The sequence below is a fragment of the Pristiophorus japonicus genome, chromosome 1 (genome assembly GCF_044704955.1).
Source record: "Pristiophorus japonicus isolate sPriJap1 chromosome 1, sPriJap1.hap1, whole genome shotgun sequence".
NCBI classification, from domain to species: Eukaryota; Metazoa; Chordata; class Chondrichthyes; family Pristiophoridae; genus Pristiophorus; species Pristiophorus japonicus.
Window position 1 is genome coordinate 101,125,755 of NC_091977.1, and position 14,033 is coordinate 101,139,787.

The following is a 14,033-nucleotide window of genomic DNA, read 5'->3' on the forward strand; positions in this document are numbered from 1 at the left end:
GCGAAGCGTCCAGGACGTCCCACATGCCACGGAACGTGCACTCCATGGGACTGAGCTGCCCTGCCATGCCTCTGGTTAATAAACTTTCTTCTCCGAATTCCCACTCTTTCCAAATTCCCAAATAAAGCACTGTTTAAGTGCACATCTGTTTAAGACTGCTTGGTGCAGACCACTCTGTGCTCTGCAAAACTGTTGATGTTATACTCTTAAGAGCTACACCCAATTTACAAGTGTTGACTCAGCACCCCTATTCTCTGTGATTAGCACCTATTCAAGACAAACACTTACAGCTGACTGACAATTAACTGCTACTGGCAGGCAACTTCTTAACTACAGTTTTAAAGTTCTAGGTTTAAATCAAAATGTTAAACTAGATTTCACTTTGTACAGTTTCTACTTACCCAATACTTACTGTAAATTCCGACTCTTTCTAAATTTCCAAAGAAACCACTCTGTTTAAGCATACTCCATTTAAGACCGCTCTGTGCAGATCATTCCGTGCTCTAGTGGTAGGCCAGAAGATTGGGAAAATTTTAGAAACCAGCAAAAGATGCTCAAAAAAATAATAAAGAGGGAGAAAATAGATTATGAGAGTAAACTAGCAAGAAATATAAAAACAGACAGTAAGAGCTTCTACAAGTAAATAAAAAGGAAGAGAGTAGCTAAAGTAAATGTTGGTCCCTTAGAGGATAAGACCAGAGTCTAATGGGAAACAAGGAAATGGCAGAGACTTTGAACAAATATTTTGTATCTGTCTTCACAGTAGAAGACACTAAAATCACGGGGCAAATGGAAAGGAGGATATTAAAATAATCATTATCACTAGAGAAAAAGTACTAGACAAATTAATGGGACTAAAGGCTGACAAATCCCCTGGACCTGATGGCTGGCATCCTAGGGTTTTAAAAGAAGTGGCTGCAGAGATAGTGGTTATAATCTTCCAAAATTCCCTGGATTCTGGAAAGGTCCCAGCAGATTGGAAAACCGCAAATGTAACGCCCCTATTCAAGAAAGGAGGGAGACAGAACGCAGGAAACTATAGACCAGTTAGCCTTACATCTGTCATTGGAAAAATGCTGAAGTCCATTATTAAGGAGGTAATAGCAGGACATTTAGAAAATCATAATACAATCAAGCAGAGTCAACATCATTTTATGAAAGGGAAATCGTGTTTGACAAATTTATTAGAATTCTTTGAGGATGTAACGAGCAGGATGGATAATGGGGAACCAGTAAATGTAGTGTATTTGGATTTCTAAAAGGCATTCAACAAGGTGTTATATAAAAGATTACTGCACAAGGTAAGAGCTCATCGTGTTGGGGGTAATATATTAGCATAGATAGAGGATTGGCTAATTAACGGAAAACAGAGTTGGGATAAATGGATCATTTTCAGGTTGGCAAACTGTAACTAGTGAGGTACCACAGGGATCAGTGCTGAACTCTGTAAACTGTTGGATGGAGTGAGGGATTCAGTCCGCACATGCTACATATTTGAAGCAGAGGAAGATACGGGACTAAGGGGAGAATAGAATGGTTCATTAGATGCTCTAGCAAACACATGGTGAGCTAAATGGCCTTTTTCTATACTATAATCTATGGTTCTATAGTTGCACTTTACCCTGAGGAAAGTGGTGACACCAGAAAATTTACCGTTGAAATCAACTAAAACATATCAGATTACATCTGTTTTGAAGCTATTATTCCATAATTTTCTGATCTACATGCTAATCACAACAATGGGTAGAATAATAACATCTCAGCTGTTGGCAAGGTACGTGTTCAATTTGGTCTTTCATGGCACTATGGCTAATGAGAAAATGCAAGCCTTCAAATTTGGATTAGATACAGTGTTAAAATAGCTGGCTGTGTGCTTCCGGTAGTAATGTACGGCTTTGATTCTTATGGTCACACTTTCAAGCAGTGGTTCTCAAACCTTTTTGGTTGAAGGACCCCTTTTCAAATCGATTAGTAATCATGGTTCCCCCCCCCGCATCTAAATTATAATACTATATAATACAGGTATTCATAATATGAAAGTGTTGCATGTAAAGAGTGTTTTAATAATGCTTTTAAGAAAACAAGTATTGACTTACTAATATCAGTGAGAAGGGTGAGCCTGCTTCACACTGCAAAGTCTGTCTATACTTGAGGTGATGTTTGACATTGTATTTCTACGCATCCTTTCGCTAACATCTCTTCAACCCTGCAGTAAGGTAGACGTCATTTGAGTTCCTCCAATTACTCCATGGTTAAGTACACTCACAAGTGTGACACTTTTCACAGACCAGGAAGTTCTCAGGTTAGATCCCTGGTCTCCAAAGACTTGGCTGGTGTCAAAGTGTGCAGAAGATCACTACAATTGGTATCAGCACTTTCCCTAAGAAAGGGCCATAATTTCCCAATCCTGATTACTATCCAAAGATTCTTGCTAGAAGTGTACTTGTGTTGGCACTGATGAGGACAAGATTAGCTCAGCTGTCATAGCATGCCAATAATTAAAATCCAGGTTCACATGAAACATTGACATATGAACAAAATATCACAGGGCAGCCAACATCTATACCAAGACTTGGTAGCTTCAGGTCAGGAAGGGAGAAAATTAAGTGAAAAACTATATCCACCTAGTTATTCTTTCATGTTTCATTTCGATAGGCCCCCATTTACAACACCATGTCTAGTTAGAAAGATTTGTTCATTTGTGTCCCCTATCCCTAAAACCCCTATGATCATTTCTTTTGGTTTAATTTAGCTTGGTCGCCCTTTCATTAGACCCCCCTACTCACGTCTAAATACTTGGATTTGACCAACCCCCAAAAATAGTTTAATTTCTGAAAAAAGCCATTCTAGCAAATCAGAAATATCAATTCACATGCATAAAATGTAATTCCAGGGTTTGTTTATTTCTGCTTGCTCAACTTGAAATGGAAATAGCTGATTCACCAAGTTGAGCAGGCTGCTCCGAAATGGATTAAGATTAATTGTGTCAATTTCATCCAGTACTCAGTGAGGCGGGTTGGTTCAGAATCACGTTTGGATGCTCGGGATGATCCAAATTTTATTTAATGCGATCTGAAGGCTGATCCATGCTACATTTACCAGCCGCGTTTAAGCCTACACATTACACAGTAGGGACATGTGTGTATATAAGATCTACGCTCTTGCACAAAGCAACTACACCTCAACCTTCCTTCACAAATGGGAAGTCCCACCCTCGCATGCGCCAATTGGATGATATCCGTTAGTAACGTTCCAAACAAACCACCAACAAAGACACTGGTTAGATAACAGAACCGTCAATCAGCCCCCGATGTCAGGAAATTTCTATTTATAAAGTTTAGTTGGCGTCAACAGTATATGCCTTAATCGGTAAGTAATGTACGAGGAGAGATAAAAATACTTAAACCCAACCACCGATCAGAATGTTTGCTATCAAAAGCCAATTGGTATGCAATCTGTAAACAAACCATTTTGCACTAACCATTTAAAGTAAGGAGCAACATTAGTCAATGTTTCACTGACCCCCGGAACATCTCTGCAGACTCCAGTTTGAGAACCACTGCTTTAGAGGTTGGAAATAACTAAGTAGTAGCAGTAAGATGAGGATAAGCTTTGAATATCAAAAAATAATTTATCAACTGGCAATCTGAAACAATGCAAATCAATTTTCAGCTTTTAACTATGATGTGTTAAAAATAATTTTTAGTGTTCCAAGGTGCACAACCTTATGGCCAAGAGCATTATCAAAAAAAACTAGATTTTCCAATAGTTTACATTTTTTAAATAAGAATTGATACATGGCTTTGGTACTTTTTTACTCAACAGCAAAGAATTAAAGGATGAATAAACTCTATTCATGGATTTATTAAAGACCAAAATTGATCAAAATAGCCTTGAGAGTGTCAATGAAAATTACTCCCAGTAATACATTATTAATAAATAAAAGAGAATTTAGGTATGGTGGAATTAACACCGTTCACATTTCTTTTTAAATTAATGAAAATTTAAGTTATTCACAATTCTCTTACATGTAATATACCCTCAATAAGAAAGCACCATTAACAGTTGTGTAGTTGATTTAGATCAGAAGCATAACTTCCAGATGAATGATATATGGTATCTAAAGACACAATTTTTCCCCACTCCAGACAGCACTTGTGAGCAGAGACTGGACCACTGGCTCTGAATCCTGGGTTGATGCCCAGTGGAGCTACATTCGTCCAATGGACATGGGTGGCCACAACTCCACCATAAAGGGTATCTTTAGCCTTGGTTGCAGCCCACCTAAGAGAAGGTACTCCAAATATAAAACACCATGAGGAAGGTAATGGAAGACCCGTTCAGCTACTCTTTCCTAGAAGTGGCTCAAAAATCTCAAGTGTGAGACTTGAGTTGGGACTTGCCCTGTGGCAGACAGACAAAAAGACACCATACCATCATCCATCAGTACATATATGTATCATTTAACATCACAAAAGTAGGCAAGCAAGATTTTGTAAAATGAATAATTACTATCTGAGAAATTGGGCAGTGCTGATGGGAGCAGAAACCAGGCTCTCATTGGCCCAAGTGGGAAAACATGTACAACACAGTGCTAAGTACAGCTGAATGACCATATAATAATGTTGTTACCAATCATTCCAAGCTCAACTTTTAAACAATCAAAAAAGTGCCAAAAGAAAACATACCTTATTGAAGCATTGTCTAAACAGATCATTTACTGCAGCACAAACCAAATGGTGAATATAGTAGCGTGATTCACCTGAAGTATTTTTGATAGTCCAGTGATTCTGACAGCGAGACCAAAGCCTGCTTAATGAACAAACAAAGCTAATTATTACCAAGATTATGTTTTATTATTTGTAAACATTGCTGTATATACTGCCTGATCATGGACGCATAACCCAAAATAAATAGTCATCTATGAGAAGAACTTTAAATTACAGGAAGTCAGGTTTTCAAAAGATAGGCCCACAAGTATATAAAGTATTCACAATATCACAAGATACTTATGGATTAGGAATACCATTTGGCCCATCTTAATTCGTCTATTTAGAACGTGTCGCCCATCTCTGGAAATTAGGGGCAGAAAATCTGGCTGTTCCAGCCCACTGCTGCGGCAGGTTTGCTAGGAATGCAGCAGAATTAGAAACATAGAAACATGGAAAATAGATGCAGAAGCAGACCATTCGGCCCTTCGAGCCTGCACCACCATTCAATATGATCATGGCTGATCATGCAACTTCAGTACCCCACTCGCGCCTTCTCTCCATACCCCTTGATCCCTTTAGCCGTAAGGGCCACATCTAACGCCCTTTTGAATATATCCAATGAACTGGACTCAACAACTTTCTGTGGTAGAGAATTCCATAGGTTCACAATTCTCTGCGTGAAAAAATTGCTCCTCATCTCGGTCCTATATGGCTTACCCCTTATCCTTAGACTGTGACCCCTGGTTCTGGACTTCCCCAATATCGGGAACATTCTTTCTGCAATCCCATCATAATTTTATATGTTTATATGAGATCCCCTCACATTCTTCTAAATTCCAGTGAGTATAAGCCTAGTCGATCTAGTCTTTCTTCATATGTCAGTCCTGCCATCCTGGGAATTAGTCTGGTGAACCTTTGCTACACTCCCTCAAAAGCAAGCACATCCTTCCTCAGATTAGGAGACCAAAACTGCACACAATACTCAAGGTGTGGTCTCACCAAGGCCCTGTACAACTGTAGTAAGACCTCCCTGCTCCTATACTCAAATCCTCTCGCTATAAAGGCTAGCATGCCATTTGCTTTCTTTACTGTCTGCTGTACCTGCATGCCTACCTTCAGTGACTGATGTACCATGACACTCAGGTCTCGTTGCACCTCCTCTTTTACCAATCTGTCACCATTCAGATAATAATCTGCCTTCCTGTTTTTGCCACCAAGGTGGATAACCTCACATTTATCCACATTATACTGCATCTGCCATACATTTGCTCATTTACCTTCCCCTGCAGCCTCCTAGCATCCTCCTCACAGCTCGCACTGCCACCCAGCTTAGTGTCATCTGCAAACTTGGCGATATTACATTCAATTCCTTCATCTGAACCATTAATGTAATAGCTGGGGTCCCAGCACTGAACCTTGCAGCACCCCACTAGTCACTGCCTGCCATTCTGAAAAGGACCCGTTTATTCCCAATCTTTGCTTCCTGTCTGCCAACCAGTTCTCTATCCATGTCAATACATTACCCCCAATACCATGTGCCTTAATTTGGTACACTAATCTCTTGTGTGGGACCTTGTCAAAAACCTTTTGAAAGTCCAAATACATTACATCCACTGGTTCTCCCTTATCCACTCTACTAGTTACATCCTCAAAAAATTCTAGAAGATTTGTCAAGCATGATTTCCCTTTCATAAATCCGTGCCGACTTGGACTGATCCTGTCACTGCTTTCCAATTGCGCTGCTATTATATCCTTAATTATTGATTCCAGCATTTTCCCAAAACCGATGTCAGGCTAACCAGTCTATAATTCCCTGTTTTCTCTCTCCCTCCTTTTTTTAAAAAGTGGGGTTACATTAGTTACCCTCCAATCCATAGGTACTGATCCAGAGTCCATGGAATTTTGGAAAATGACCACCAATGCATCTACTATTTCAAGGGCCACTTCCTTAAATACTCTGGGATGCAGACTATCAGGCCCTGGGGATTTATCGGCCTTCAGTCCCATCAGTTTCCCTAACACCATTTCCTGACTAATAAGGATTTCCCTCAGTTCCTCCTTCCCGCTAGACCCTCGGTCCCCTAGTATTTTCGGGAGGTTATTCGTGTCTTCCATAGTGAAGACAGAACCAAAGTATTTGTTCAATTGGTCTGCCATTTCCTTGTTCCCCATTATGAATTCACCTGATTCTGACTGCACTAATCTTTTTCTCTTCACATATCTACTGAAGCTTTTGCAGTCAGTTTTTATGTTCCCTGCAAGCTTCCTTTCATACTCTATTTTTCCCCTTCTAATTAAACCCTTAGTCCTCCTCTGATGAATTCTAAATTTTTTCCAGTCCTCAGGTTTGCTGCTTTTTCTGGCCAATTTATATGCCTCTTCCTTGGATTTAACAATATCCCTAATTTCCCTTGTTAGCCACAGTTGAGCCACCTTTTCTGTTTTATTTTTACACCAGACAGGGATGTACAATAGTTGTAATTCATCCATGTGATCTTTAAATGTCTGCCATTGCCTATCCACCTACAACCCTTTAAGTATCATTCGCCAGTCTTTCCTAGCCAAATCACGTCTCATGTCATCGAAGTTTGCTTTCTTGAAGTTCAGGACCCTAATCTCTGAATTAACTGTGTCGCTCTCCATCTTTGAAGAATTCTACCATATTATGGTCACTCTTCCCAAGGGACCAAGCACGACCAGATTGCTAATTAATCCTCTTTCGTTCCACAAGACCCAATCTAGGATGGCCTGCTCTCTAGTTGGTTCGTCGACATATTGGTCTAGAAAAGCATCCCTTATACACTCCAGGAAATCCTCCACCTTAGTATTGCTACCAGTTTTGTTAGCCCAATCAACATGTAGGTTAAAGTCACCCATGATAATTAGACCTGGACACAGCATAATCAAGTTCCCTGCCTATTTCTATGGGGCTTTGTTTGGGGGACTGACATCTGCTCCAAACAATGTTACCCACATCAAATGGCACATGGCTGGGATTTCCTCTTCCCTGGCCTTGCAAACACCAGTGGCCAGTATGCCCAGTAATTGGAGGCATACTGGCCACTGCAGGGTCACAAGTGTGGGTTGCCCAGGGGTACAGACCTGGGTAATCATCTGGAACCCGAAAGATTTTGCAGATTGGTAAAATAAAGGGCCACTTGCAGCACGTTTCCAGGGCTTCTTCCCTAGTGGCAAATGACTATTTAAATGAGGGAGCACTTCCACCTCTCCCCAACTCAGGAAAGTTCCATTGGAGCAATGGCAGGATCAAAATCCTGCAGATTTTTGGCCCCTGCTATTAAACCCTTTGGTAATTCATTTGCCATTGCCTTTGACAGCTTCAAAGCCCATGACAGGGTTTGGTACTGTGCACAAAACAATTTTAGCCACCTTTTGAATTATTTTTGTGATTATTTTAAATCTGTGGAGGCCAACTTTTGCTTTCAGGTGTAAGGACAGTTGTCATTTGGTCGCACCACTTCAACATCTGCCTGAATCTCAAGTGCAAATATCACTCAATATTCTATAATTATTCATAACAGTAGTAGTAAGGTTGGGGACAGCATCAAACAAGAAATTAGGGATGCATGCAATAAAGTTACAGCAGTTATCATGGGTGATTTTAATCTACATTTTGATTGGGCTAACCAAACTGGTAGCAATGCGATGGAGGAGGATTTCCTGAAGTGTATTAGGGATAGTATTCTAGACCAATATGTCGAGGAATCAACCAGGGAGCTGGCCATCCTAGACTGGGTGATGTGTAATGAGAAAGGACTAATTAGCAATCTTGTTGTGCGAGACCCCTTGGGGAAGAGTGACCATAATATGGTAGAGTTCTTTATTAGGATGGAGAGTGACACAGTTAATTCACAAACTATGGTCCTGAACTTAAGGAAAGGTAACTTCGATGGTTTGAGGCGTGAATTGGCTAGAATAGACTGGCAAATGATACTTGAAGGGTTGACGGTGGATAGACAATGGCAAACATTTAAAGATCACATGGATGAACTCCAGCAATTGTACACACCTGTCTGGCATAAAAATAAAATGGGGAAGGTGGCTCAACCGTGTCTAACAAGGGAAATTAAGGATAGTGTTAAATCCAAGGAAGAGGCATATAAATTGGCCAGAAAAAGCAGCAGACCTGAGGACTGGGAGAAATTCAGAATTCAGCAGAGGAGGACAAAGGGTTTAATTAAGAGGGGGAAAATAGAGTACGAGAAGAAGCTTGCCAGGAACATAAAAACTGACTGCAAAAGTTTCTATAGGTATGTGAAGAGGAAAAGATTAGTGAAGACAAACGTAGGTCCCTTGCAGTCGGATTCAGGTGAATTTATAATTGGGAACAAAGAAATGGCAGACCAACTGAACAAATACTTTGGTTCTGTCTTCACGAAGGAAGACACAAATAACTTTCTGGAAATACTAGGGAACCGAGGGTCTAGTGAGAAGAAGGAACTGAAGGAAATCCTTATTAGGCGGGAAATTGTGTTGGGAAATTGATGGGATTGAAGGCCGATAAATCCTCGGGGCCTGATAGTCTGCATCCCAGAGTACTTAAGGAAGTGGCCCTAGAAATAGTGGATGCATTGGTGATCATTTTCCAACAGTCTATCGACTCGGAATCAGTTCCTATGGACTGGAGGGTAGCTAATGTAATCACCACTTTTTAAAAAGAGAGGGCGAGAGAAAATGGGTAATTATCCACGGGTTAGCCTGACATCAGTGGTGGGGAAAATGTTGGAATCAATTATTAAGGATAAATAGCAGCGCATTTGGAAAGCAGTGACAGGATCGGTCCAAGTCAGCATGGATTTATGAAGGGGAAATCATGCTTGACAAATCTGGAATTTTTTGAGGATGTAACTAGTAGAGTGGACAAGGGAGAACCAGTGGATGTGGTGTATTTGGACTTTCAAAAGGCTTTTGACAAGGTCCCACACAAGAGATTGGTGTGCAAAATCAAAGCACATGGTATTGGGGTAATATACTGACGTGGATAGAGAACTGGTTGGCAGACAGGAAGCAGAGAGTTGGGATAAACGGGTCCTTTTCAGAATGGCAGGCAGTGACTAGTGGGGTGCTGCAGGGATGAAGGAATTGAGTTCAATATCTCCAAGTTTGCAGATGACACTAAACTGGGTGGTGGTGTGAGCTGTGTGGGGGACGCTAAGAGGCTGCAGAGTGACACAGACAGGTTAGGTGAGTGGGCAAATGCATGGCAGATGCAGTATAATGTGGATAAATGTGAGGTTATCCACTTTGGGGGCAAAAACGCAAAGACAGAATATTATCTGAATGGTGGCAGATTAGGAAAAGGGGAGGTGCAACGAGACCTGGGTGTCATTGTTCATCAGTCATTGAAAGTTGGCGTACAGCAGGCGTTAAGAAGGCAAATGGTATGTTGGCCTTCATAGCAAGGGGATTTGAGTATAGGAGCAGGGAGGTCTTACTGCAGTTGTGCAGGGCCTTGGTGAGGCCTCACCTGGAATATTGTGTTCAGTTTTGGTCTCCTAATGTGAGGAAGGACATTCTTGCTATTGAGGGAGTGCAGCGAAGGTTCACCAGACTGATTCCCGGGATGGCTGGACTGACATATGAGGAGAGACTGGATCAACTGGGCCTTTATACATTGGAGTTTAGAAGAATGAAAGGGGATCTCAGAGAAACATACAAGATTCTGATGGGACGGGACAGGTTAAATGCGGGTAGATTGTTCCCGATGTTGGGGAAGTCCAGAACCAGGCGACATAGTCTTAGGATAACGGGTAGGCCATTTAGGATTGAGACGAGGAGAAACTTCTTCACTCAGAGAGTTGTTAACCTGTGGAATTCCCTACTGCAGAGAGTTGCTGGATATATTCAAGGGGGAGTTAGATATGGCCCTTATGGCTAAGAGGATCAAGGGGTATGGAGAGAAAGCAGGAAAGGGGTACTGAGGTGAATGATCAGCTATGATCTTATCGAATGGTGGTGCAGGCTTGATGGGCTGAATGGGCTACTCCTACACCTATTTTCTCTGTTTCTATTTTCTATGTAACTCCAGATGCAAGCTCATTTGCATAATTATTCACAACTTCAGATGCATATTCATCTAGGAAGGACATCACTGGTTGGAAATGAAAATTTAAAAGGATGGGGACAATTAAAGGTGCGTGCCATAAGGAGGGGACACACATTTTTAGAAAGCTTCTGGAGAGTATAAAAAGGGAATTGAACACATCAACAGCCTTTGTTAAGGTTGAAGGGCATGGCATTAAGAAGTGGCAGATTCTATCGGCAACGGTAGCATAGCGGTATTGTTACTAGTCCATCAAGAAGCCTAGACTAATTGTGATATATTGACCGAGCACAAGCGCACACAGCTTCCTACATGGCAGGCAGCTCTCTCGGAAGCCTCCGGAAATCCGCCTCATTCTGTTTAATTATTAACTGTGCAATTGCAGTACACAACATGTCCACATCCATAGTGTGGAGCTGCAAACATTACAAGCTTACAGACATTACACTTCTGCCTCCTTAATGAAGAAGTTATTATAACAAACATCATACCTAACTTTCATGTTCATACATAACACAGGATATAACTTATTTTTTTTCCCATATTTACAAATTTAACTTTACCACATGTTTTCTGTTTTGAAAAGGATACCTTCGCTCTCGAACAGAACCTTCCAAACATGGTGTTGAATCAAAACTCATTCGAGGCTCATCCTGAGGAACGTTTTCCTCCACGGAATTCCCTTGATTTTCATTTGAACTCACTCTAACTTCAGGCTCTTTGTTTTCCTGACTCAGACTCAGACTTTTATTCTGATTCTCTCCTGGATTTGTTTCCAGTACATTGGATTTAGGATTTGCTACCAAAACTATCTGATGAGTCAGAAATAATTGAATCATTCCCACCTTCAACTCCTTCCATGTCTTTCGGTAAAATATGATCAATATGAACAAACCTAACCTGTCCATTATCAAACATCTTTACCAAATATGTGCGAGGACCACATATCTTCACCACTCTTCCTGGTAAACACTTTAACCATTTATGGTGATAGTTCATCACTCTCACCCTTGATTTAATTTCATACTTCTCTCTTTTACTCTACTTCTATCATGATTCTCTTTCTATCTTAATTGTGTCTCTTCTACGGACTGTGCCAAATTTGGCTTTAACAACGAGAATTTGGTTTGTGGCTGTCGTTTGATAAATAACTCTGCTGGTGTTCTACCAGTAGTTGTATGAGGAGTATTTCGATATGTAATCAAAAAATTAGCCAATTGGTGATCCAATGACAACTGTCGTTTCCTTGGATTTGGATCTAACATTTGTTTTATGAGGACACATTTTACAATTTGTACAGTGCGCTCTGCTGCACCATTCGAAGCAGGATGGGATGGTGGAACCTTGGTATGTTTCACACCATTTTTGCTCGTGAATTGTGCAAAACCTTCTGAACGAAATTGTGGTCCATTATCCGAAACAATCTCTTCAGGGAGGCCAAATGGAGAAAATAATTTTCGCAAAATGTCCAATGTTTTACTTGTTGTTATTTTCCACATTGGAAACACCTCAACCCACTTCGAATGGCTATCAATCACAATGAACAATTGTTGTCCTTCTAACTCAGGAAAATCAATATGTAGCCTTTGCCACACCCTGGGAGGCCATTTCCATGGCTGTAATGGTACAGGTGGTGGTTGCTTGCTCACTGATTGACATGTCGTACACTGACTCACGATGTACTCTATATCTTTATCAAGACCTGGCCACCATAAATAACTGCGTGCAAAACTTTTGGTCAAGCATATTCCCAGGTGCTGGTCATGGAGGTCTCCTAAGTTGGATCTGAATTTATTTGGTATAACCACACTTGCACCCCACATGATACAATCTTTATCGACTGATAATTCATTACCTGGTTTAGCCATCCATTTGCAATATACTCATATACCTTTGACATCACTGGGTCACGTTTGTTTGCTCTACCAATCTCTTCAGCTGTGACTGGCAGTTCATCAATGTATGAAAAATAAAACACTTCTTCCCTATCGGGTGTAACTTGTGATGGGGAAGGCAATCTAGACATTGCATCAGCATTACTGTGATCAGCTGATCGTCTGTATTCAATATCATATGTATATGCTGACAAAATCAAAGCCCATCTCTACATTTGGGCTGCAGCTAATGTTGGAACTGGGGACTTTGGATGGAGGATTGCTGTTAGGGGCTTATGGTCCATAATGATGGTAAACTTACGACCATACAAGTATTTGTGAAACTTCTTGACCCCAAAAATTAAGGCCAAAGCTTTCCTTTCAATTTGCGCATAATTACTCTCACAGGCACTGAGAGTGCGTGAAACAAAAGCAATTGGTCTCTCCTCCCTACTACTTGATACATGAGAGATAACTGCCCCAACTCCATACGGAGAGGCATCACATGCTAGCTTAATCTCCTTAGATATGTCATAGTGTACTAACATGGTCTCTCTACCAATTTGCTTTTACACTCCTTGAATGCTGTATCGCATTCTTTTGACCACTTCCAATGGACCTGTTTTTTCAAAAGTTCATTCAGTGGATGTAGTACTGTAAATTTGGTAGGAACTTCCCATAATAGTTCAAAAGACCCAGGAATGAACGAAGTTCAGTGACATTCCTGGGAGTGGGTGCATTTCTGATCGCATCCAATTTTTCCATGGTTGGATGTAAACCATCTTTGTCTACTCTGTACCCTAAGTACTCCACTGAGTTTTTAAATAACTCACACTTACGAGCAGACACTCGTACTCTGTACTTCTCTAGCCGTTTGAGGACTTCATTCAATATGTTATTATGAATTTGCCTATTTGGTGCTGAAATTAGGATGTCATCCAAATAACATACTACCCCTTCAATACCTTGCAAAATCTGGTTCATTACCCCTTGGAATATGGCAGGGGCGGAAGACACTCCAAACGATAGCCTATTAAATTGATATAGGTTTAGATGAGTATTTATAGTCAAACATGACTTGGACTCCTCATCTAGTTCAAGCTGTAAGTAGTCATTCGTAAGATCCAGTTTTGAGAAGATCTGACCACCTGTCAGTGTTGTGAACAAATCTTCTATATTCGGCAATGTATTGGGGACATTACCCTCTAGAACCTGGTTTACGGTTACTTTATAATCACCACACAATCTTACCTACCATCGGACTTAGGTACAACAACAATGGGTGTAGCCCAATTACATTGATCTATCTTACAAATAATGTTCTCAGTCTCTAGTCTTTTGAGTTCTTGCTCAACTTTCTCCTTGAGTGCAGATGATACAGAC